Below are 23,526 nucleotides of genomic sequence, written 5' to 3' on the forward strand. Positions count from 1 at the left end.
CCACTTAGATTTTGAGCTAATTTGCATAATTTGCAAAACATACTTTTGTCAATAAGTCTATGAATTTTTCACCAAGTCCCTTGAGCTTGGTGCCAAAGCGTTCACATGAGTCTGACCCTAGGTAATTATAGAATTAATTGACATTTTGATTCATGATGGCAAATGAACCTCTTCAGCTTATCACAGGTTTTACTTGAACATCTCTAACTCCATACTTTGCTCAAATGGGTTCAAATTTAAGATTCTACTTATAGAAATGCTTTTAAAGGTAGCATGGCAGCGATGTAGGCCTATTGCTTCCAAACAGGCCTGTTAAGCGAGAACCCCGTTAATTGCCGCTTGCGGCTATATTTATTATTCTTTTTCTTTTTCTGCCATAAAACGAATCGCACAGCCCAAACCGTAAGGCCTAGACACTTGAGACTTGGTCAATAGGTAGTAGTCGGTCTCGCTACTCAGGCGCAAAATATCAGCCCAATTGGCCTCAAGGGGGCGCTACAGCGAAGGAAAACGCTTTCATTAAAAGATTTTCCACCCCGTGTGGCGTAGAGACGAAATCTTTTTTTTCCCTGATTCCTTGGGTCCTGCCGAATCAAAAAGGTACATACAACCACTAAGCTCCGCCTACTTAGATTTTTTGCTATTTTGCATAATTTGCAAAACCTACTTTTGTGTACTCCTCCGTGGATTTTTGTCCAATTTTCTTGAGCTTGGTGTCAAAATGTTCGCAGGAGCCTGTAGTTTAGTAATTATCAAAAAGACGTTGAAATTTCGATTCAAGATGGCCGCCATATGCAAATGAACCTCTTCGGCTTATTTTATGTTTTACTTAAAAATCTATAACAAACTCATGGTTTACTCAAATGTGTTTACATTTCATATTCTACTTTCAGACATGATTCTGAGGTAGCTTGTCAAAGGAGAAGCCAATATTCATATAGGGGGCGCTGTAAATGCTTCAAGTTTATATCTCAGCATCCGTAAGGCGGATCGGACCGCCGCTTGGCATGCTGCTTCTATGGGCAAGGCTGTAGAGGGAAAATTAAGGACAACTCGATTCGAGCAAAATTGTGATTGTCATCGACCAATCAGCTGTCATCAGCTGTTTGACAACCTTAACAAGGTCCAATCATCATGGGATTTGACTGGTATGTCCCTGGGAGGCCTCCCTAAGAGCAGAAAAATTGTCATAACGATAGCCACTAGGGGGCGCTATATCAAGAAAATATTATATATCTCTGTGAAAATTAAGCATATTGACACGCAGTTTGCTTCTTTTTATACTCTGCAGAGGGCCTAACAACTTTGTAATTGCAAGTGTTGTCAAAAAATGCTTTGCTTTTTCTCAGTTTCCAAATGTTCAAAATTGAAGCTTTTCGAACTAGTCCGTGGAATTTTGCGATATTCACAAACAGTTGACCTTGTTGGAATCTGCAGAGTCTGTAGGTAAATAATTATCAAAAAAAGTTCAACATTTGGACAAACTTTTGTTGTAATAAAACAATTAATTGAAGTGTGGGGAGCTTTAAACATTCTTTTAGCTATAACTCAAACAAATTAAGTCCAATCAAGACCAAACGTGACAGAAGTATGTATGGTCTTGTCCTGAAGACGTATGTACAATATGATCAAAATTTACCAAAAGGGGGCGCTACAATTGGACAAAAACTGATTAAATGGGCTTTTTTATGTTATAGCGCCATCTAGGATTGCAGGGGCACCCCAACTTAATTATGACATCTGGTCCTCAGTCTGATCAAGTATGTGACGTTTTAAAATTTTTGGGGAAAGCATTTTTGAGTTATAGGTGTATATTAGTGTACACATATAGCTTATATTTGACTTGAGGAATACATGCTAGATCTGTGTTATTGGGAGTGGCCTGTAAGCTACATAGTAATAAAAGTGCAACATTTTTTTGTTAAAGTTCAGATCCTTAGGATTCAGCTGATACCGTACATGCCCATGTTAGGTAAATATCCACATAGGAGTACATGCTTAAATCTTTCTGTATGTGCTTTCATGGCTGATCTAAAAATATGGGAAAGTAGTCATTTCTCACCAGCAGATGGCAGTCTAAGACTATACATTGTGCTGTTGAACTACAGTGGCTCTGAGACATTATGCAAAATGCAATGTGGAGCAAAGACCATAAGGCCCAGAAACACCTCCCTTGGCAGCAAGGTCCAGCAGGTGTAAAATGACTCAGCCAAGGAAAATGACATTCTTTGGCCAGATGGTGGCGCTATAGCAAAGGGAAAAGCATTGAGGTCTATATCTCCTACACCGTAAGGCCTAGAGATGAAATCTTTTTGTCCCTTATTCCTTGGCTTAAGACAAACTAATTTGCTGTTGGATCATAAAGCTCAGCCCACTTAGATTTTGAGCTAATTTGCATAATTTGCAAAACATACTTTTGTCAATAAGTCTATGAATTTTTCACCAAGTCCCTTGAGCTTGGTGCCAAAACGTTCACATGAGTCTGACCCTAGGTAATTATAGAATTAATTGACATTTTGATTCATGATGGCAAATGAACCTCTTCAGCTTATCACAGGTTTTACTTGAACATCTCTAACTCCATACTTTGCTCAAATGGGTTCAAATTTCAGATTCTACTTATAGAAATGCTTTTAAAGGTAGCATGGCAGCGATGTAGGCCTATTGCTTCCAAACAGGCCTGTTAAGCGAGAACCCCGTTAATTGCCGCTTGCGGCTATATTTATTATTATTATTATTATTCCCCCAAATTTCGCCTGAAACGGATCGCACAGCCCAAACCGTAAGGCCTACAGACTTGGTACTGGGTCACCAGATAAATAAGTTCACACTCTACGATCGTGGAAAATAACAGCGTATTTGGCCTCAAGGGGGCGCTACAGCAAAGAAAAACGCTTTCATTAAAGGATTTTCCACGCCGTGTGGCGTAGAGATGAAATTTTTTTTTCTACATGATCCTTGGGTCCTGATGAATCAAAAAGGTACATACAACCACTAAGCTCCGCCTACTTAGATTTTTTGCTAATTAGCATAATTTGCAAAATCTATTTTCGCGAACTAGTCCCTGGATTTTTTTCTGATCCCCATGACCTTGGTGTCAAAACGTTCACAGGAGTGAGCTGGTCAATAATTATCAAAAACATCCTGACATTTCGAAACAAGATGGCCGACATATGCAAATGAATGTGTACCGTGAATTGCAAATTTTACTTAAAAATCTGTAACTCCTTCATGCTTAACTCAAATCTGATGACCTTTCACACGTTGCTTCTAGACATGATTCTGAGGTAGCATCCATTTGCTGTTGCCTGAAATATTATAGGGGGCGCTGTTATAGCTAGCAATGTCTTTTGGCTAATATCTCAGCATCTACAAGGCCAATTAAGTTGACATTTGGCATGCTGGTTCAGTGAGCATGCCTACATATGGGAAATTAAGGACGACTCAATACGGGCACGTTTAATGATGTCAACAGCCAATCAAATTTCAGTTTTATTTCATCATTTTTTTGACAGGCTTAACAATGCCCAATCATCATGACATTGACATAGTATGTTCATGGACACACTTAGTATTTGCAGAAAAATTTTCGTGTTGATAGCCACAAGGGGGCGCAATTTATTTTTTAAACATGAAATATGGAATATCTCAGTGAAAATTTACCCTATCGACATGTTAATAGTTTCATAATATACTGTACGTAGTGTCTAACAATATTGCAATTGCAAGTATTTAAAAAAAAATTATAGATTTTCTTCAGTTGTCAGGTATGTGATTATGGAATTTATCGTACTAGTCCGTGAGTTTTGATCCTATCAACACACAATTGGTCTCATTGCAAAGTGTATTGCCTGTAGGTAAATAATTATCAAAAAAATGTTTAGATTTGGACACGCTGTTGCTGCAATACGTCAACGAACACAAGTGGGCGGAGCCCAATGCACTCTTTTAGCTATAACTCATTCAAACTTCACTCAAATCAAACCAAAATTGGTACACATGTGCATGGTATGACTCTGAAGAAGTGTATCAATTATGATCAAAATGCACATACAGGGGGCGCTAGAATTGGAAAAACTACTTAAAAATATGTTTTTTAATTTGTTATAGCGCCACCTATGGATGCAGTACCAACAAAATGTATTGATCTGTTCTGAAGCACATATGAAAGAAGCTTGTGTTTTTTCATAACATTTGGCAAAAGCATTTTTGACTTACAGCTGTTTATGTGTCATGTTTAGAATGCAAGTTACACACCAGTGCTAAGCAGAGCCTGGATGCCACGCAGTAATGAAATTTCAACTTTTTTTTGATAATTATTAAAGTTCAGGTTCTTGTGATTCTGCTGATACCACATATGTCCATATTAAGTCATTAAGCACAGACTAGTTCGCGGTCAAACATATGTGAGTTATTCTCAGCAATGTATTCAAAGGCATTATTGAAGAGTCCCCCTTCCCCCCTTCTCTTTCTGACATGCTCTCTGCCTCTTATCTCTCTCTCTCTCTCTCTCTCTCTCAGATTCAAATAGCTTTACTAAGAGACAACAGTAGTAAATAATAAAAATAATAATTAAATTATATATTTTTCCAACATTTACAAATTTATATAACATATGAATATATATACACACAAGCTGTATATGTGTACCTGTATAGCATATACATACATACTTATTGGGCATATGTTGTAAGTAGTGATGCATGGGTTATACTGATGTCGGTGCTACCCACTGTCTCTCAGGCAGTGACAGACTGATACACACTGTGCAGTTAAGAGGGCTGAGAGCCCATCATCCAGGGATTATCTTGTTATTAATCTTTTTATATATTGGCTTCTCCTAATTAATCAAATTTCAGCAGCTGTTTCATGACTTAACAAGGTCCTATCATCATGACACTTGCATGGTATGTCCATGGCCCCACTTCCTGAGCACATAAAATGTTTCATAACGATAGCCACTAGGGGGCGCAATTAAATTTATCAACATGCAAATATGGAATATCTCAGCGAAATATAAACATATTAACAAGCAGTTTGCTTTATTTCATACTCTGCAAATTGCCATACAACTTTGTAATTACAACTATTGTCAAAAAATGCATAGTTTATCCACAATAGTCAGGTATGTGAAAATGGAGCTTTTCGCACTCCTCCCTGGAAATTTGTCTTATCAATAAACAACTGGTATTTTTGAAGTCTGTATAGACTGTAGGTAAATAATTATCAAAAAAATCTAGAACTTTTGACACGCTGTTGTGGCAGTTATTTAACAAATATGCATGGGCGGGCCTCGATGCACTCTTTGAGCTATAACTACAACAAACTTCACCCAAATCAAACACAACTTGGTACACATATGTACGTCATTACTCTGAAGTAGTATGCCAAATGTGACCACATTGCACAGAAAGGGGGCGCTACAATTAGACAGCAACTGGTTGCACAGGTTATTAATTGATTACACCGCCACCTAGAGATGCAGTACCAGCAAGATGAGATAGATATATTCTGAACATCATGGAAAAGGACCTTGTGCATTTTCATAACATATGCCTAAAGCATTTTTGAGTTACAGCTGTTTTTTATGTGATGTTTCAACGGCAAGCTGCACATCTCTATTTAAGCAGAGGCTGCAATCACACAGTAATGAAAGTTCCACATTTTTTTGATAATTACTAAAGTTCAGGTTCTTACGATTCTCATGATACCACATATGTCTATATTGGGTTTTGATCCAAGGACTAGTTCTTGATCAAATATATGTCCGTTATATCTCATTTATACCCACCCCTGCAGACTAGCTATGCAGATCCCCCCCTCAGCCCCTCCCTCTCCTTCTCACACACAGACTGTCACCTCTCCCCCTCCCCTCCCCCCTGCCAGTCAGAGAGGGCCAGAGGACAGAGACAATTGAAAACATATCTAAACAAATCAACAATAACATCATGATTGGTTTCTTATTTTTGTTTCAGTGTCCAAGTTTTCAGCTCCACTGTCCGAAGGAGCACTTTACAGAAAGGGGTGCACCTCTTGCTCTGCATACTTTCATTGCTCCCTTTCACATGTTCTTCAATGGTGAGGACACACACACAGCAGATATGCTGCAAATGTATGACCTACTGTCTCTGCCTTTTTTATCTATAATGTGGACCAACAGAGTATGTGTGTGTAACTGTGTAGGCAGTGAGTGGAAACAGGTTTTAAAATTATCCAGCAGCACTGTTCTGTCTGATCCACTCATGAGAGCACAATAAACACTGACATAGCATCACAATGTCAGTGTCACTACAATGCTGAGAATGTATGAGCAACTGTGTCTGAATTTATGTCTATAAGTTTGACCAATAACATATATGTATCTCAGTGTGGACAGTGAGTTGACACAGGTGTTAAAATGTCTAGCAGCACTGCTGTGTCTTATCCACTCATAAGAGCACTACACACACTGACCTATCACCACAATGTCAGTGTCACTGCAGTGCTGAGAATTATCCACCACCCATATTAAATATACTTTGTGGATGTCCTGAACATTGGGTCAGAATCCAGGGTGAAATTCCAGAGTCAGTTCTGTGCTCTATGCTGTCTCTGTAACCCAAGCCCCATGTTCACCTGCCTGCAGAACAGAAATTTACCCACTCATCTACTACCCCTTCTTCTTACAATCCAGAGCACCAAGGATCACATTTTAAAGCACTACAAAATCTATATTCAAGTGTGGCTCCTGTATCAGGAACTGTCATATGCTACGCTCCTGCTCTGCAAAGACTGCTCGCTTTCACCCTGCTCTTCAATGGTCTGGACACCCATACCTCCATACAGCAGGTATGACTCAGGTGTTGGCATTTTAAATCCCTCAGCATCACTGCTTGACAGAGAATAGTCCACAACCAAACACTGCCAGCAGAGAGTGTCTTCTGTCCACTGATAACAGACTCGAGTACAAGCCACTCCACATCATATCTGCTGTTTGGGGCTCCTGAACATTAGGGTGAGAAACCAGAGTGCAACTCCAGAGTGACTTCTGTGCTCTATACTGTGTCTGTCATCCGCTACTAATCCATCTCATGCTACACTTCCAAAGAGATGCCAGAACAGCATGGAACACCTTACAAACACTACACAAACTTCCCCCAAAAGCCCCTACTATCTCAGGACAGCTCATATGAATAAAACACCTTACAAACACTACACAAACTTCCCCAAAAGCCCCTACTATCTCAGGACAGCTCATATGAATAAAACATCTTACAAACACTACACAAACTTCCCCAAAAGCCCCTACCATCTCAGGACAGCTCATATGAATAAAACATCTTACAAACACTACACAAACTTCCCCAAAAGCCCCTACTATCTCAGGACAGCTCATATGAATAAAACACCTTACAAACACTACACAAACTTCCCCAAAAGCCCCTACTATTTCAGAACAGCTCATATGAATAAAACACTTTACAAACACTACACAAACTTCCCCAAAAGCCCCTACTATCTCAGGACAGCTCATATGCTAGCACATTGTTCTCCTACCAGCGAATACCAGCTTGGACCCCGGGAATTGTCGCTTGCGGCTACATTTATTCTTTTTCTCCTGTAAAAGTCATTGTGCGGAAGAGACCGTAGGTCGTACAGACTTCCCACTTGGAGGGTAGATGTAGTTTATGTGCATCTCGGAGGACAACAAAAATTACACTGATTGGCCTAATGGTGGCGCAATAGCAAAGTGAAACGCGTTTAGGTTCATATCTCCTACACCCTGAGGCGTAGAGACAAAATCTTTTTTCCACTGATTCTTTGGGTCCTGACAAATCAAAAACGGACTAGTCAAAATTTCATTTTTCCTACGTTATTATCACGCTAATTTGCATAATTTGCAAAACCTACTTTTGCGATCTAGTTCGGGGATTTTTGTCCAATTCTCTTGAGCTTGGTGCCAAAATGTTCGCAGGAGTCTGAAGGTTAATAATTATCAAAAAAAAGTTTAAATTTCGATTCAATATGGCCGCTATATGCAAATGAACCTCTTCGGCTTATCGTATGTTTTACTTACAAATTTATAACAATTTCATACTTTACTCCAATGTGTTCAAATTTCATATTCTACTTTCAGATATGATTCTGAGGTAGCATGTCAAATGAGGAGCCAATATTCATATAGGGGGCGCTGTAAATGCTACAAGTGTTTATCTCAGCATCCGCAAGGCGGATCGGACCGCCGTTTGGCATGCTGCTTCTGTGGGCAAAGCTATAAGTGGAAAATTAAGAACAATTAGATTCGGGCAAAATTGTGATTGTCATCGGCCAATCAGATGTTAGCACCTGTTTGACTACCTTAACAAGGTCCTATCATCATGGGATTTGACTGGTATGTTCCTGGGAGCCCTCCCTAAGTGCATAAAAATTGTCGTAACGATAGCCACTAGGGGCCGCTATATCAAGAAAATATGATATTTCTCAGCAAAAATTAAGCGTATCGACACGCAGTTTACTTCTCTGTATACTCTGCAGAGGGCCTCACAACTTTATAGTTGCAAGTGTTGTCAAAAAATGCATTGTATTTTCTCAATCGCCAGTTGTTTAAAATTGAACTTTTTCAAACTAGTCTGTGGAATTTTGCTCTATTCCCAAATAATTGACCTTGTTAGAATCTGCAGAGCCTGTAGGTCAATAATTATCAAAAAAAGTTCAACATTTGGACAAACTTTTGTTGTAATAAATCAATAAATCGAAGTGTGTGGAGCTTTAAACATTCTTTCAGCTGTAACTCAAACAAATTAAGCCCAATCAAGACTAAATTTGACATACGTATGTAGGGCCTTACTATGAAGAAGCATATACAATATGACTCCAATCCACCAAAAGGGGGCGCTACAATTGGACAATAACTGATAAAATAAGCTTTTTTGTGTTATAGCGCCATCTAGGATTGCAGTGGCACCACAATTTAATCATGTCATCTGATCCTCATACTGATCAAGCATGTGCAGTTTTGAAATTTTTGGGGAAAGCTTTTTTGAGTTATAGGTGCATTTGTGATTTCTATAATTCATGCTGGATCTCTATTATTTGGAGGGGCCTGTAAGCCACATAGTGATGAAAGTTCAACATTTTATTGATAATTATTATATGCCAGGTCTTTAGGATTCCACTGATACCACATATGTACATGTTAGGAAAATATCCATAGAGTAGTACTCCCTTAAACAATTCTAACATGAAAGACTGTAACTGCTTAGCAACACTATGTTACAGTAGTAAATTCTTTCACCACCAGATAGAACTACAAACCTAAATATTGTTTTTTTGATCTATATGGAGGTTAAGATCCTATTCACCTGCAAAGGTTAATGGTCATACCATATGAATATGAATATTTATCATAATTAAAAATTATAAAGTCTCCTATACCTCTTCAAGTGGCCATTTACCCTCACCAGTTAGAAAATACCCTTTGTTATTGTGTGTTTTATTCTGATGTACTGAGTTTCTGATGTTTATACTTGTTTCTCACAGAGTACAGTGTCCCATTTAATGCCTGACATGTTAAAAGGCAAGAGCTGCACTCTGATTGGCTGTAGTGCGAGGCAACCTCCTCCCCCACACCGCCTCCTGCATTTAAATGCCCACCTGCATTTAAATATTTTAGATTTATATATAACTACTCTATAGTAGCCTGTCCAGAGCACAGGTTGCTCTGATAGTGGCCTTCAGCTCTTCTGCATTGTTGGGTCTGGCGTATTGCATCTTACTCTTCACAATACCCTGTAGATTTTCAATGGGGTTAAGGTCAGGCGAGTTTGTTGGCCAATTAAGAACAGTGAGACCATGGTCCTTAAACCAGGTACTGGTAGCTTTGGCACTGTGTGCAAGTTCCAAGTCCTGTTGGAAAATGAAACCTGCATCTCCATAAAGTTGGTCAGAGCAGGAAGCATGAAATGCCCTAAAACATCCTGGTAGAAGGCTGCATTGATCTTGGCCCTCAGAAAACACAGTGGACCAACTCGAGCAGATGACATGGCAACCCAAACCATCACTAACTGTGGAAACTTTACACTGGCCCAAGCCACACGCTTCTGATGCTGTCTTTTGTTCAAGAGTGGGTTCACACAAGGAATGCGACGCTGAAACCCATGTCTTGCATACATCTGTGCGTGGTGGTTCTTCAAGCGCTGACTCCAGCTGCAGTCCAGTCTTTGAGAATCTCCCTAACATTTGTGAATGGGTTTTATTTAACAATCCTCTACCACATCTTTTCCTTCCCTTCTCCTCTCTATTAATGTGCTTGGACACAGAGCTTTGTGAACAGCCAGCATTTTTAGCAATGACCATTTGTGTCTTGCTCTGCTAGTGTAAGGTGTCAATGGTCATCTTTTGGACAACTGTCAAGTCAGCAGTCTTCCCCATGATTGTGGAGCCTACAGAACTAGACTGAGAGACCAGTTAAAGGCCTATGCAGGTGTTTTGAGTTAATTCACTGATTAGAGTGTCGCACCAGTTGTCTTCAATATTAAACCTTTTCACAAAATTCAAATTATAAATTGTCATTTATAATCATCAAATTAAAAGAAATAAACACTTGACATATATCAGTCTGTGAGTAATGAATCCATATAATATACAAGTTCAACTCTTTGAATAGAATTACGGAAATAAATCAACTTTTTCATGATATTCTAATTTTATGACCAACACCTGTAATATTCAAGTTTATAGTAAGCACTGCTTACACATTATATACCTCACACAAAGACCCTCTTACACCACACACATCACTCAGAAACAAACACACCTCAGAGACTGTAGAACACAAGTCACAAACACAAGCACCTATTACAAATAATCTGACACTGCACATACCTACTTGGCTCAATGTCTAACAATTTTGCCATAGCCACAAATGTCAATACATCCTCTCCCAATCAATTCATACTACAGGAGTTGTCAGATTTGACTTGACTGCCATATTAAGCCAGTTAGTGCTTGAACCCGCAGATAGCCGCTAGCGGCTCTAGTTTTATTTGAATTTGTTATCGTTACCAGCAAGCGCTCGGTGTGTGTGTGTGTGTGTGTGTTTGATGTGAAGAGTGGTGTTCTTTTGGAGTGAATTTTGATTTTTCTTTTATTTTCTACATTTGTGTTCTCTGCTCTTCTTCTGTCTCTCTCTCTCCTGTTTAGACAGGAGCTGTGGGTCACGGCAGGAGGTTACAGGGTTGGTTTGTGGAGTCCCGGTCACTCGTCCTGCAGTGTAGAGCACTGGGTGTGTAACCTGTGTGGTGTGATTACATATGGTGGTGGTATAGGGGACTCCCTCTGAGCTCAGTCTATGCCGTGGTAAGCCCAGCCCTGTTCTACTACTTGGTCTTGTCTAGTAATTATTTTACTGCTGATAGTCCTTCCAGTCCTGTTGGTTACATGAAACTGTTTTAAAACCTATTGTTAATAAATTTGGAAGTGTTGGAAATACGTCTCTGGCCTCTTGGTGTGAACGAACCTGAGTGTCTTTCTTATTTCTTTTTTTCTTTCCTCTGGGCCTTAACGCCCCCTTTTTATTTCCTAGGGGTGAAAGTCCCTTAGGTGGCGTAGTCGTGCTACATCACTTTATTGTATATTCCTCCTGACCACTACCACCTCGCCACACAGACAACAACCTCGACCTGTAGGAAACCTGTTAAAACCATTTTCTGATCATGGCTCTACTTCATCGCATGCCTGAGGAGTGTATTAAATCAGAACTGGACTTGTTTACAGTACCTTTAACACAAACCGCTATTGAGAAACACACTTATGTCGAAATTCCGCCGCTGTCAGCAATATCCGACACTGCCCCACTGGAGTTTTTCATAGCCGGCCATGGTGAAGATTATATGGATCTAAATAACACACTATTATACCTTCGTCTTAAAATCACAAAACCTGACGGAAGCGACATTGATGACGGAGCTGCTGTGGGGTTGTTAAACTATCCTGGAGCTACAATATTTTCACAGGTCGACGTGTCCCTAGGAGACAGGCTGGTATCACAGAGTTCAAGTACCTACCCATACCGTAGCATGATAGAATGTCTCGCCAACTATGGTCGGGACACCCTGGAAACTGTCTTCTCTGCAGGCCTCTTTTATCTGGACACTGCAGGGCATATGGATGAAACAAACCCCGCAAGGAACAATCGCGGTTTGGCAAAGAGGGCCGCATTTACAAACACTAGTAATGTGGTAGAACTGCTGACCCCGATTCATAGCGACATATTTTTTCAGGAGAAATTGATGCTTAACGGTGTTGATATAAAAATTCGCATGACACGTAATAAGGATGATTTCTGTCTAATGCGGCATGACGCGTTGGCATACAAAGTGAATATTCTCTCTGCATCATTATTTGTCAAAAAAGTATCTGTGTCACCAGCTGTAAGGTTGGGTCATACCCAGACATTGTTGTCAACAACGGCTAAAAACCCCATTGACAGAGTGTGTCTAAAAAATTTTTCCATACCCGCTGGGACACGTGTTTCTAACCTAGAAATTTTGTTCTTGGGACTCTACCTAAGTCTATGATAATAGCCATGGTTGATAATGATGCATTCACAGGCGCCTATAATAAAAACCTCTTCTCGTTTAAACATTACAACTTGGAGTTTCTTGCGGTCTATTTAGACGGCCAGCAATTTCCAGCCAAACCACACCAACCGGATTTCCACACTGGTTCCGCCGTGCGCGAATTCTTCCAGTTAGCGCTTGCATCTGGAAGACATCTGAAAAACCAGGCATTGCCAATTGATAGGCAGGATTTCCTACAGGGCTACACTCTGTATGCGTTTAATCTCACACCTGATGAAGAATGCGGTCAACACGTGTCTTTGGTCAAATCAGGTAATATTAGACTGGAGGCCCGTTTCAGACAGCCGCTCCCGCATACTGTAAATTTGGTTGTGTATGCTGTTTTTGACAGCATCACTGAAATCTCTAACCGAAGACAAGTTTTAGTGGATTTTTACTAATGAATACGTTGGAGCTGTCTGCTGTAATGGACAAAGTGGCTGTTAACACACATTTTCTCGGTGTGTTAGCATGTGACCAATTACCAACAAATGGTATATGGAAATTACCTGTGACGGCTATTGTCAATACACACTCATCTGATCTTCCTGGCGAACATTGGCTTGCTATCTACATAAGTGAAGACCGTGTCGGGTGTTTTTTTGACAGTTTTGGAAATGCACCTACCTATGACAAGTTCCCTAAAATTATTAGTGATTTCCTTAAAACAACATGCACGACTTTGAGGTATTCTACCAGACAAGTTCAAGATTTTACATCAACCACATGCATTTCTATACCACATGGTTAGACTGTGTAATTATGAAGAAGTGATGTCAAAATATGGTTTTAATTTAACTAAAAATGACAATATGGTTTCAGCCTTTGTGAAACATTTGTATCCGTGTGTTTGTAAGAACAGGTCGTTTATTTGTATACAACATGTTCAAAAAGGAGAGATGTTTATTGTATAGCCCTGTGTAGTGTAAAGCTGACGAATAAAAACACTGATTTTCAAAAAGATTTTCAACTCTGGTTCGTTTATTTACAAATATACATGTAACAATAATAAAACAACAAATGACAGTTTTTCAAACAATGTGAAAAATATTCAAAACAATCAAGTAAACAACACAATCACACATCAGATAAAATAAAAATAAAATATATAACAATTAGAAGTTTAACCAAACACTTCTGTCTAAAACGGGGGAGAGAAATCTGGGGGGTTCAACACTCTTAACAGGCGATTGCAAAGTGTCTTTCACTGGTGTAGCATAATCAGCAGACTTTTTATTTTTTAACAAATTAATTTTTTGTCTGACAAACTTATTTGGTATGGTAGAAAGAGGGATGTTTAAAACAGCAAAAGCCTCTAGAAACTCGCTCCACCCCCGAGGTCTACGATCATCGCTAACACGGTATGCGGCGGTGATGCTTTTCACCAAGTCCAGAATATGTGACCCTGGGATTGTACATTCATTTAAGACAAATTCTCCTAATTCATTCCAGGAAGACACATCTTTTGATTTAGACATTGTATCTAAAACATACTGAACATTCTGTCTGCTTCGCGAAGATACATATCTAAGAACATCATCGGTTATGGAATGTTTGTTACCTGTCTGATCGACAACATTTATTTCCTTATTAACAGTATCCGCAGGCGGCAATGACAATGTTAAAGTATTGGTCTCCATATCACCATGTTTAGCGATGGTTAAATATCTCTGTAACACGGATGTATAAAGTCTGGCCTTCTCGTGGGGGTCGAGATCCCTCCTGGCCAAAATATCTCTTATCGACGTGTCCAAATCATTTTCTACAATTTGTCGGACAGCGCACCGACTGTTATCACTCTTTAACTTATCCAACTGGTGCTGAGGTACCAAAAATAATTTTTCAGCGTACTCCATGACTTCAGTTTATCTCCCCGCTATCAAGCTTGCTATAAATGGTAAAGCAATGCTTAACAATGGTAAAAGAAAGCCGCCTTTCTGATTAATTATTTTCTTTTTCCGTGAAACACCAACCTTTTTATCTGCGATAAATTTAATTTCAGACTTCTTCTTCTTTAACTCACGATATTGTGTTGATGTGAGAGGTACGGTGCCATTAAGAACATTAAGGGCAACCTCACACAGAGTTAAGATAAGTTCATTAGACGCCGTTTGTAAAATAACACGTCTCTGTGCTGGTGTGGCTTTAAATAAAAGTTTAAGAAGCGGTAGGTTTCTATATAGTCTGTCCGACATACTGATCTATCTGCATATTTTCGGAATGTAAACAACAGGCGTGTTTGAAAGCAGATCTATTCTGAGACGAAAGTTTTCAGGAGTCTTAGCTTTATAATCAATTAAAAGGTGACCGAACGGCTTGCTAACAGCGTTTTGAAAACATTCCATGAAAAATTTGGTGTTGCCGGGGTACATCTGTCTACCTAATACACAAACCTGATTGTTGTCTCTAGGATTTTTAAATAATATGAGATAGTTTGTGCTCAAACTAATTGTCCTACTAGACTTTCCTTGAAAAAACAAATTTTGCATTAAGTAAATGGCACTTAAATTTCTGTGATGTACATACTGTGTAAACACCTTTTCCACTTCGGCATTATTGCTGGCGTCTTTCATAACATCATCAATTATTAACAAATTATTTCTGTTAAGCGGTATGTGTCGTCACATAGCGACGTTGGTATCCCTTGAACAAAAATAATATTTCTTATCTTTAACATTTCATCATAAAGGGGTTGCCAGCAGTCATAAATGTATACTATGTTTTCTATTTTATTTGAAATCAACTCATCAGAACGCTCAATCAACTGTTCTACCAAAAAAGTTTTTCCGGAATTTGATGGTCCGCTTATTACACACGAAAATGGGTGTTGTAATCTAAAATGAAACCCATCAACATTTATCACACCCCGACTGTCATTAGTACCCATAAGGAAGTGTTGAAAAATCAGGCAACAGGACACGTTTGTTGTACACAACTTTAAACCGCTTCACTACTGATTTGTTTTTCAGCGTGAGGTTCTTTTTATTTCTCACAATGCCGTCAGCGCAAGCAAGTATGTGTCGGCTAGTATCGCGATTCGTCACATAATTATCAACAAGGTCAATAAGTGTGTCGAGTCTAATAACTTTTGAGTTTTCAGAGTTTAGCGTTATGCCCTTTGCTTTCATGCATGTTTTACCGCCAGCTGTAAGATAACGTACGTCTTAGGACCTCCCGAGCAGAACTCTGTAATGTAATCACCACCACCAATCTCGTCTGTCAAATCGCCTAAATAAGGCCCCAGAGGGGGTTCCCAATCACCTTCATGAGAAACAAAAATAACACTGTGTCGCTATACAACAACCTGTCTCCCAATTTATCCATTAGATTATACAATTCTAAACGAGCGTGAGCTGTTGTAAATGCGCCGAGGAATACATTAATATCACGTGTTGGACAGCCGAATAGCACCACTTAATCAATGCTGCAGTGTCGGACACAAATGAAAAGTGTTTAACCTCATAGCCGTCACCAAAGATGTGTTGTGAAAACTGTTCAGGGTCCGTTAACACTTCAGACACGGGCAGGTTTTCCCTCATTGAAAAACGGCCCCACAAGCTGTTTAACAACAATTTGTTAATAGAGCGACGCGCCTGGTTAAGGCATATCTTGTCAGGATTCAGTTGGATATTTTCCTTTTCAAAATAATCCCTGATGTATTCGGCCCTCTCTTCCTCTGTGACAGCATGTGCTGGATAACCACTGGCCTCCTGTTTGTACTGTAAAAACGTCTTTACATACTCGCAGAACAACGTCTCTGAACTGTCTGGGAAATGCCAAACTTCGTGGATTTTTGCAACTACATACCCTTTCTCAACAGCCTTCACTAAATCAATACTGACCCATGACCCCGTTATAGATCTCTCTTCATCACTATGCATACACGAACGCAACTGGTTTTCGTGCTCGGCACATGTGCGGCACAGCGGGAACATTAACTTTCCATTACAACGGTATGGTAAAACAGGGTGGAGGAGTTTTCTTGGCAGATATACTGTTGCCTTGACTAGACCATAGTAATCCTCAAGAGGTTGAAAGTCTTTGAAAAATATTTGGGGGTGCCCTACCGGGTATTTCTTCCGGGCCTGGCAGAATGGATACAAGCTGGTGAAGTCCAAATATCTAATTTTCTCACCCTCCTTTGCTTTGTAATACAAATTATATGCATTTGTTCGACCACCAAAAAGTGCGTCTCTTGGTTTGAGCCTTTCAGGAGCTGTGTAATTAGAAATGAACGTGGCAACATCCAAATCATACCTCTTAGCAGATGCCCACTGACATTCCCACATCACTTCAACTTCTAGACCATATGCTCGAACAAGCGTCTCCACCTTGGTATCAAACCGCATTCAATGTCTTGTGCAGGTTAATGTATGCGTTGTTGTGTGTCAGCGCCAGCGTGTCTTTTGGTAGAAAATGTGTTTTGTATACTGCCATACAACATGATGCTAATGTCGTATAATTAAACGCGTCTAGCTTTGTGCACTGAATGAATTCTTCGCAATACTTGATACATGCTTCGCGCAGCAAAACAACGTCGTTCCTGCCGTAAACATACAACTCCTTTTGGAAGTCAAAAACACCGTTTGAGACTGTGTCGTACCATTCGTCAAACTCTTTTTTGTCTTTGTCGTTCATAGTGTCATAACCATAAAAACCCTTTTCAGGGTATGGCCCCACATAGTTCTCATTTTGTTTTAAATTGAATTTGTGTGGGAAATGTCCTTTCTCGGAGCATGTTAGATTTAAGCCTGATGTTGTTTTAGCCAAACGCATTGGAATGAATGAATATGAGTCTATGTAATGTTGCTTGTATGTTTCATCATACATGGAGATCTGTCTACACCCCATCATGGTGATTTTGACAGCGACACCCACACTAGAAAAATATTCCAATAATAGAAAATTGTCAAAACCGGCCGCATTGTGTGCTAACCATGTGTACGCTTGATATTTGAGCTGTCTAAACTTTCTCATAAGCCTTTCTATGCAGTCAGACCCTTCTGCAGTGAATTCTGTACCATCATATGTAATAGCGCAGACAAAATTAGCTTCATGCTTTCCATTTTCAAAGCGTGTCTCAAAGTCGAAAAAGATGTAGGAATTACTGGGTTCTTTTAGTTTGATCGGCTGTATGTAACATTCATGTGTGGTGTCCGATATTAAATCTTCACCACAATGAACACAACGACCCGACACACACTTGTGGGGTTTTGGTTTTATTAAACTTACGTGATAACGATGGCCACATTTTTTGCAATACTTAGTTAGATTGCATGAGGATGCTATCACCCCTGTAGTAGACTGTTGTTTTTGTTTCTTATGCTGCTCATAACAATAGACAGACTTGCAGTAACGCGAACAGTCATCACAATATTTCACACGCCTGGGGTGTTTGTGACACATCGCAACTATATTTACAGCTATGATCTCTGGCGTTAGTGTAGCCCGTATAACAAAACGCACAAACATGCGGCACCCCCATGAACGCTTTCAAATTTTTTACCAAATAATAATGACTGTCATGGAGGTACAGAAACGCAGTCTTGGTATGTGGTTTGTCTTTGGTTTGGTACTTTTCTAATTTACCCGAACGACTCTTGTGGAACACAACTATTTTAATACCATACTTATATTCAAAACGACCAATATCATTAAAACCTACTCTATGGTCACGTGTGTAGCCAATGTTTATCTGTATCTGTTCGGCTATAGGTTCTAATGTGTTATGTGGTACATGCGGATTCAGAAAAAGAGCAATGCAGATTGCAAAACACAGATTGTTTGAGATGTTTGTTGGGCAGAAAAGATTCAGTCTGTTCCTTTTGATCACCTGATCGTGTGCTAGGTCACGCACCTTACGACGAACACCACAATTTTTACCCACGACTATCGAGACAGTCAGCGCCAAACTCTCGTCCGTTTTAATACTGTTGTTACTCTGCATAACCCTTTCAATAGCGTCTGAAAATCTGTCTACACTGTAACCGTCCCTTGAAGACAACACCGTGTTTACATCAGATGTTAAACTACTACCTCTTAAGGTGATGTCGATAACACCACCATCACCAGCCAAGACCCTGGAGAATGACACAATTTCTGACAACACATCGTGTATATAGGACGTGTATGAAGCTATGTCTGTGGATGGCGCGTCATGTAAATTCAGCATCCAGTGAAGCACAACGCTGTTAAACCGATTCCTAGACACTATGGTATAATCGTCTACAACACCACCATTTCTCACCAATTCTGCTATATGACCGTCAGATAAACCAAAGTTAGGAGCTGTTGGGTCAAATGCTGAATGTCCAGGTGTTGTCACACCGCTACCTGTTTGTTCATTGTTTATGTGTTGTGTGTTATTTTGAATATCATGTTCTAGGTCTGCTATAGCTATGTCACATTCTTCGATAAGACAGCGTAGTTTTTCACTTGGATACAACCGCCCCCAAGCATCATATGTTGCGTCATCACATGCAAAATCTGTTGATTGTTCGCCACTACTATCATATCTACAACGCTTAACCGGTTGTGTATGTGATGCTTGCCTTGTGTTTGTTAACCATTCATCCGGTGTTGTTTGTAATAATCCATGTGCGTTACTACTGTTATCGCTGTCTTGTATGTCTACGTCTTGTTGATTTTTACTAAGCGAGTCAATAGCCATGTCACATTCGTCCATAAGACAATGCATTTTTTCACTCGGAGACAACTGTTTCCACACTTCATATATTGGGTCATCACACGCAAAATCTGTCGATTGGCTGTGGCTATTGTTATTATTACAAAGATTTGTCGGATGTGTTTGTGATGTTTGACTAGTGTTTGTCAACCATTCGTCCAGTGTAGTTTGTAATAAGCCATGTGCGTTACTACTGTTATCGCTGTCTTGTATGTCTACGTCTTGCTGATTATTACTAAGCGCGTCAATAGCCATGTCACACTTGTCAATAAGACAACGCATTTTTTCACTCGGAGACAACTGTTTCCACGCTTCATATATTGGGTCATCACGCGCAAAATCTGTAGATGCCATGACTGTTTAGACCTATTTGTTTTTCGATACACAAATTATTGGTTTTTAAATGTCAATGGTTTAAAATAACGCTATTACTTTTGAATGTGCGTTAATGATTTGATTTATTTAACACATACTTGAAAAATAAACCACACTAAATTATCAACACAATAATAATAATAATAACAATTAACTATTAACTATTATTATCTACAAGAAAAGACGGTCCTGCAACAGGGATCCGTGTTGATTTTTTAAACTGCAAAAGTCTGTTTAATTTATACAACAATTCTAACGCTGTTTTACTGTGCGCAACCTGTTTCTTACACAAACCAAGAATATCCTTAACTAAATTGGCATTAGCTGTTTGTTCTTTACACAAGGCTTCAATACGTTCAACCTGTTTCTGAATAATATTGTCGCGCCTGCGGTTTAAACAGCCTGCCTACGCTGTTCAATAGAGATTTTAGCGATCTCCTGCGACATCTGTCACATCAACGTTATAAACTCAACAGGGTTGTTAGCGCAATTACAACCCCCCACCTGGTTTTGTTGTTGTTGTTGTTGTTGTTGTTGTTCGTGATCTTGATTGGATTTTATTTCATCCGTAATAGAGTTCCCAGGTTCGATCAGAGCATCATTTAACACATCATTCAGCACAACAGCAGCACCGTTGTCCTCCTTTACTGTAAAGCTGTTATCATTCCATGTTTTAATTAACTCATCAGACCATCCAGCGGCGCACAGACCAGGATCAACACAGTCCTCATACACCAACAGATCGAAAATGTCCAAATCTATGAACAGATCAAATAATGAAACACTCGTTAACACACAAACATCATGTTATAAATAATACAAATAATATTTAATTGTGTTTTTATTACCGTTTGTTTTGTGGATATCGTCCAATCTAAGACGTTTACCACTACTTGAGCGCAATGTTTGAGCACCACCAGATCCAAAACTATCACGTTTTCCGTGTGGAACAGACACCCTGATGTCCCTTGGGACGCTTTGATTGGATCGGGTAGGACTGCTTGTTAAACACGGCGTAAATGTTTGCGGCGCTTGGTCGTTGCTGGCGTACGTAGCATCCAACGGTTCAACAGCAACAGAGGTGCCGGGAACAACTTCAAACCCTGGCGGTGTTAGGAGATTTGTTGCTTCAACTAAACGTGTCAACCCTACAACAGAGAACATATAAATTACACACTATTGCGCCACACAATCAAAATATAACACCATGAGTTACAAGATGTATCAGACAACCTACCAAGAGGATTTAAATACCCCATAGCATCCACAGTTTCTGAAGAAATGAAAAAATAATCTCATGAATAACAACTAAAATAAAAAAGACACATAAAATAATAAAGAGCAGAGTCATACCTTCACAAAGTTGTGATAAACCTTCAATGCTCCTAATGGCATGGATGGTTTCTAACTCAGATGTACCTAGACAAGATAAACCATGTTAAGTGGGTAAGAAAATATTATATCACCGAAATTCTGACAAAAAATTAGGTAGAAATCTGTAGCTTAACACTTACCGAGAATGTAGGACTCCATTGCTACTTCCAAATAGTGTCTGAATGGCGTCTAAATTGTATCGGTATAGGCTTTGTCACACAGGATTTAAGTTAACTATATATACGTGGGGGCTGTGGGTGTGTCAGGGGTGGGGTGTGGGTGTGAGGGGAAGCCCATATAAGGACATCCTGTACTGACCTGTCAGTCATAAGCCCGAGAATCAAACAGGTTAATTTTAACACCCCTTAAATATTCATGAGGGCTGCTACCAAATGCTATACCACGCCGTTTCTTCCTTGGCGCAAAAGCAAAGTTGGTTTCAGAACTAATAGTTGGTGTAACTGTAGATTCTCTTAAAAGAGACTGATTTACACACACTGTAGACATTTTAAAAAGCGTTTAGCCATAGAAATCCACCAGGGTCATTTTAAATACCACATGCAAGCACAACCCACCCCTCACATGTTGGGGGGTGTGAGGGTGTCAGGGGTGGGGTGTAGGTGTGAGGGGAAGCCCATATAAGGACATCCTGTACTGACCTGTCACCTAGGTCATAAATCAGGGGTCATAAATCATTCACAAAGGTGTTTGACAGAAGGTGTAGGATATATACTACTTATGTACTATTTGTATACATTGCAATTGCTGTATGTTTCCATTGTTTAAAGGTTGTATGAAAAGCACACTTACTAATATTACATTGTCAGATATGTTATCATTGTGGTGGTACCCTCAATTGTACATATTTGTACATTTAATTAGGGAACATGATTATATTACAATTGTAGATTTTAAAATGTGTTGATTTCATACACCCTGTTTTATTTCCAGGACTTTTATTATGTTTTTTGTTATATGACATTTCTATAATGAAATACTACAAACATGTATGTCTCCCACCGGAGAAGAGAATGCAATGTACCTTTAAGTAACAAAACTGGACTTTTAAACACTTGTACCTTTTAGTGACCAATAATGTACCTTTTCCTTTTTTCTGAGAGTGTAAGTTATTTATTAAAGCAGTAATTTCACCATGAACTTGATTGTACCCTTTTCTGAGGGAAGGGAGGTGTGTGTGTGTGTGTGTGTCGGGGGTGGCAGGGCGGTGTATAGAAATAAACTATTACAACCGATAATGAGCCAGATCTGGGCCGAGTCTGGCACTAATGGCGTGCTTCTGGCTCAAACTCGGCCGTGGTCCGGTTATCGCGTTTAGTTATGGCTTGCCAGATTAGGGCCGAGTCATTTGAGCCGCGCCTCAGCCACAACACTCGGCCGAGTCTGTGCCGAAAGTTTCCCAGACTCGGGCCAGAACTATCGGCCCACTCTACGGCCGTACATCACGGCCGAGACAATGCCGACTCCGCGTGCGGTGTTGTGCCGAATTCAGCACCCCCGCCGCGAGATGCATCCCCGGCATATTAAGTCCTAAGGGAGGTTAATCGGCGTTTTATGACAAAACGGGCAAAATATCATGTTATAATAATAATAAAATAAATCGCCCTTTCCCCAGTAGAAACACTCTAGATGTTGAGATGTAAAAAAGAAAAGGTCGCTTATAAATAATAAAATGATATAGTCTACATGCAACACTGCTTTTTCTGAAGTCAGCTTCGACTTATTCTAAAACAAACGTGTACGTTCATTTTCTGACCACAATGAAACTCCTACATATCCTGTCGCAATTTTTATGGAATATTTAAACACTGGAAATAAATAGGAATATAGGACAAAAGCAGCGAATTGTAAATAAAATTACCACTTCATTACTGTACTTGCTAAAATGTTATATCCATGAAAATGTTCACATGCTGCCACTGCCTGAACATAACTGCAATATTAATAGTTGAATTAGAAAGAAATGTACCCAATTTTAATTCTGGCTACATTTCTGTTTTTGCCATGAAACTTATACAGGTATTTTATATTGATCCTATAGGTGTACTGACAAAAACAAACCTTATTTGTGTGTACAGAAAGAGAGTTACAGGGGGATGCTTTTTAAGGCAGTCCACCTGCCTGAAAAGGCACCGTGGTATTAAAGTTACATATTGATGATGTAAGCACCACAACCCTGAATTGGATAAGCGGTTACAGATAATGAATGTATGAATGAATGAATGAATGAATGATGATGCAAGGCTTAGATGCTGAAGCTGGGCCATGGATATCCATTCCATGAAGCTCTCTGTACACATTGTTCTTGAGCTAATCTGAAGGCCACATGAAGTCTGGAGGTCTGTAGCAATAGACTGATGTGCACTATGTGCTGTCCTAGCTATGTCATTTTATGTGACCTTCCATTTAGTGGTTGAATTGCTGTCATTCCCAATTGCTTCTACTTTGTTATAATACCACTGACTGTGGAATATT

General features: G+C 39.6%; 1 protein-coding gene across 1 annotated transcript in view; it reads right to left on the reverse strand.

Moving 5' to 3' along the window:
* nptxrb (neuronal pentraxin receptor b) overlaps positions 1 to 23,526 on the reverse strand; it is a 126,945-nt gene that overhangs the window by 97,722 nt on the left and 5,697 nt on the right. The gene's annotated exons all lie outside the window — the stretch shown is intronic.

The sequence above is a fragment of the Hoplias malabaricus genome, chromosome Y (assembly GCF_029633855.1).
Source record: "Hoplias malabaricus isolate fHopMal1 chromosome Y, fHopMal1.hap1, whole genome shotgun sequence".
In the NCBI taxonomy this organism is placed as follows: domain Eukaryota; kingdom Metazoa; phylum Chordata; class Actinopteri; order Characiformes; family Erythrinidae; genus Hoplias; species Hoplias malabaricus.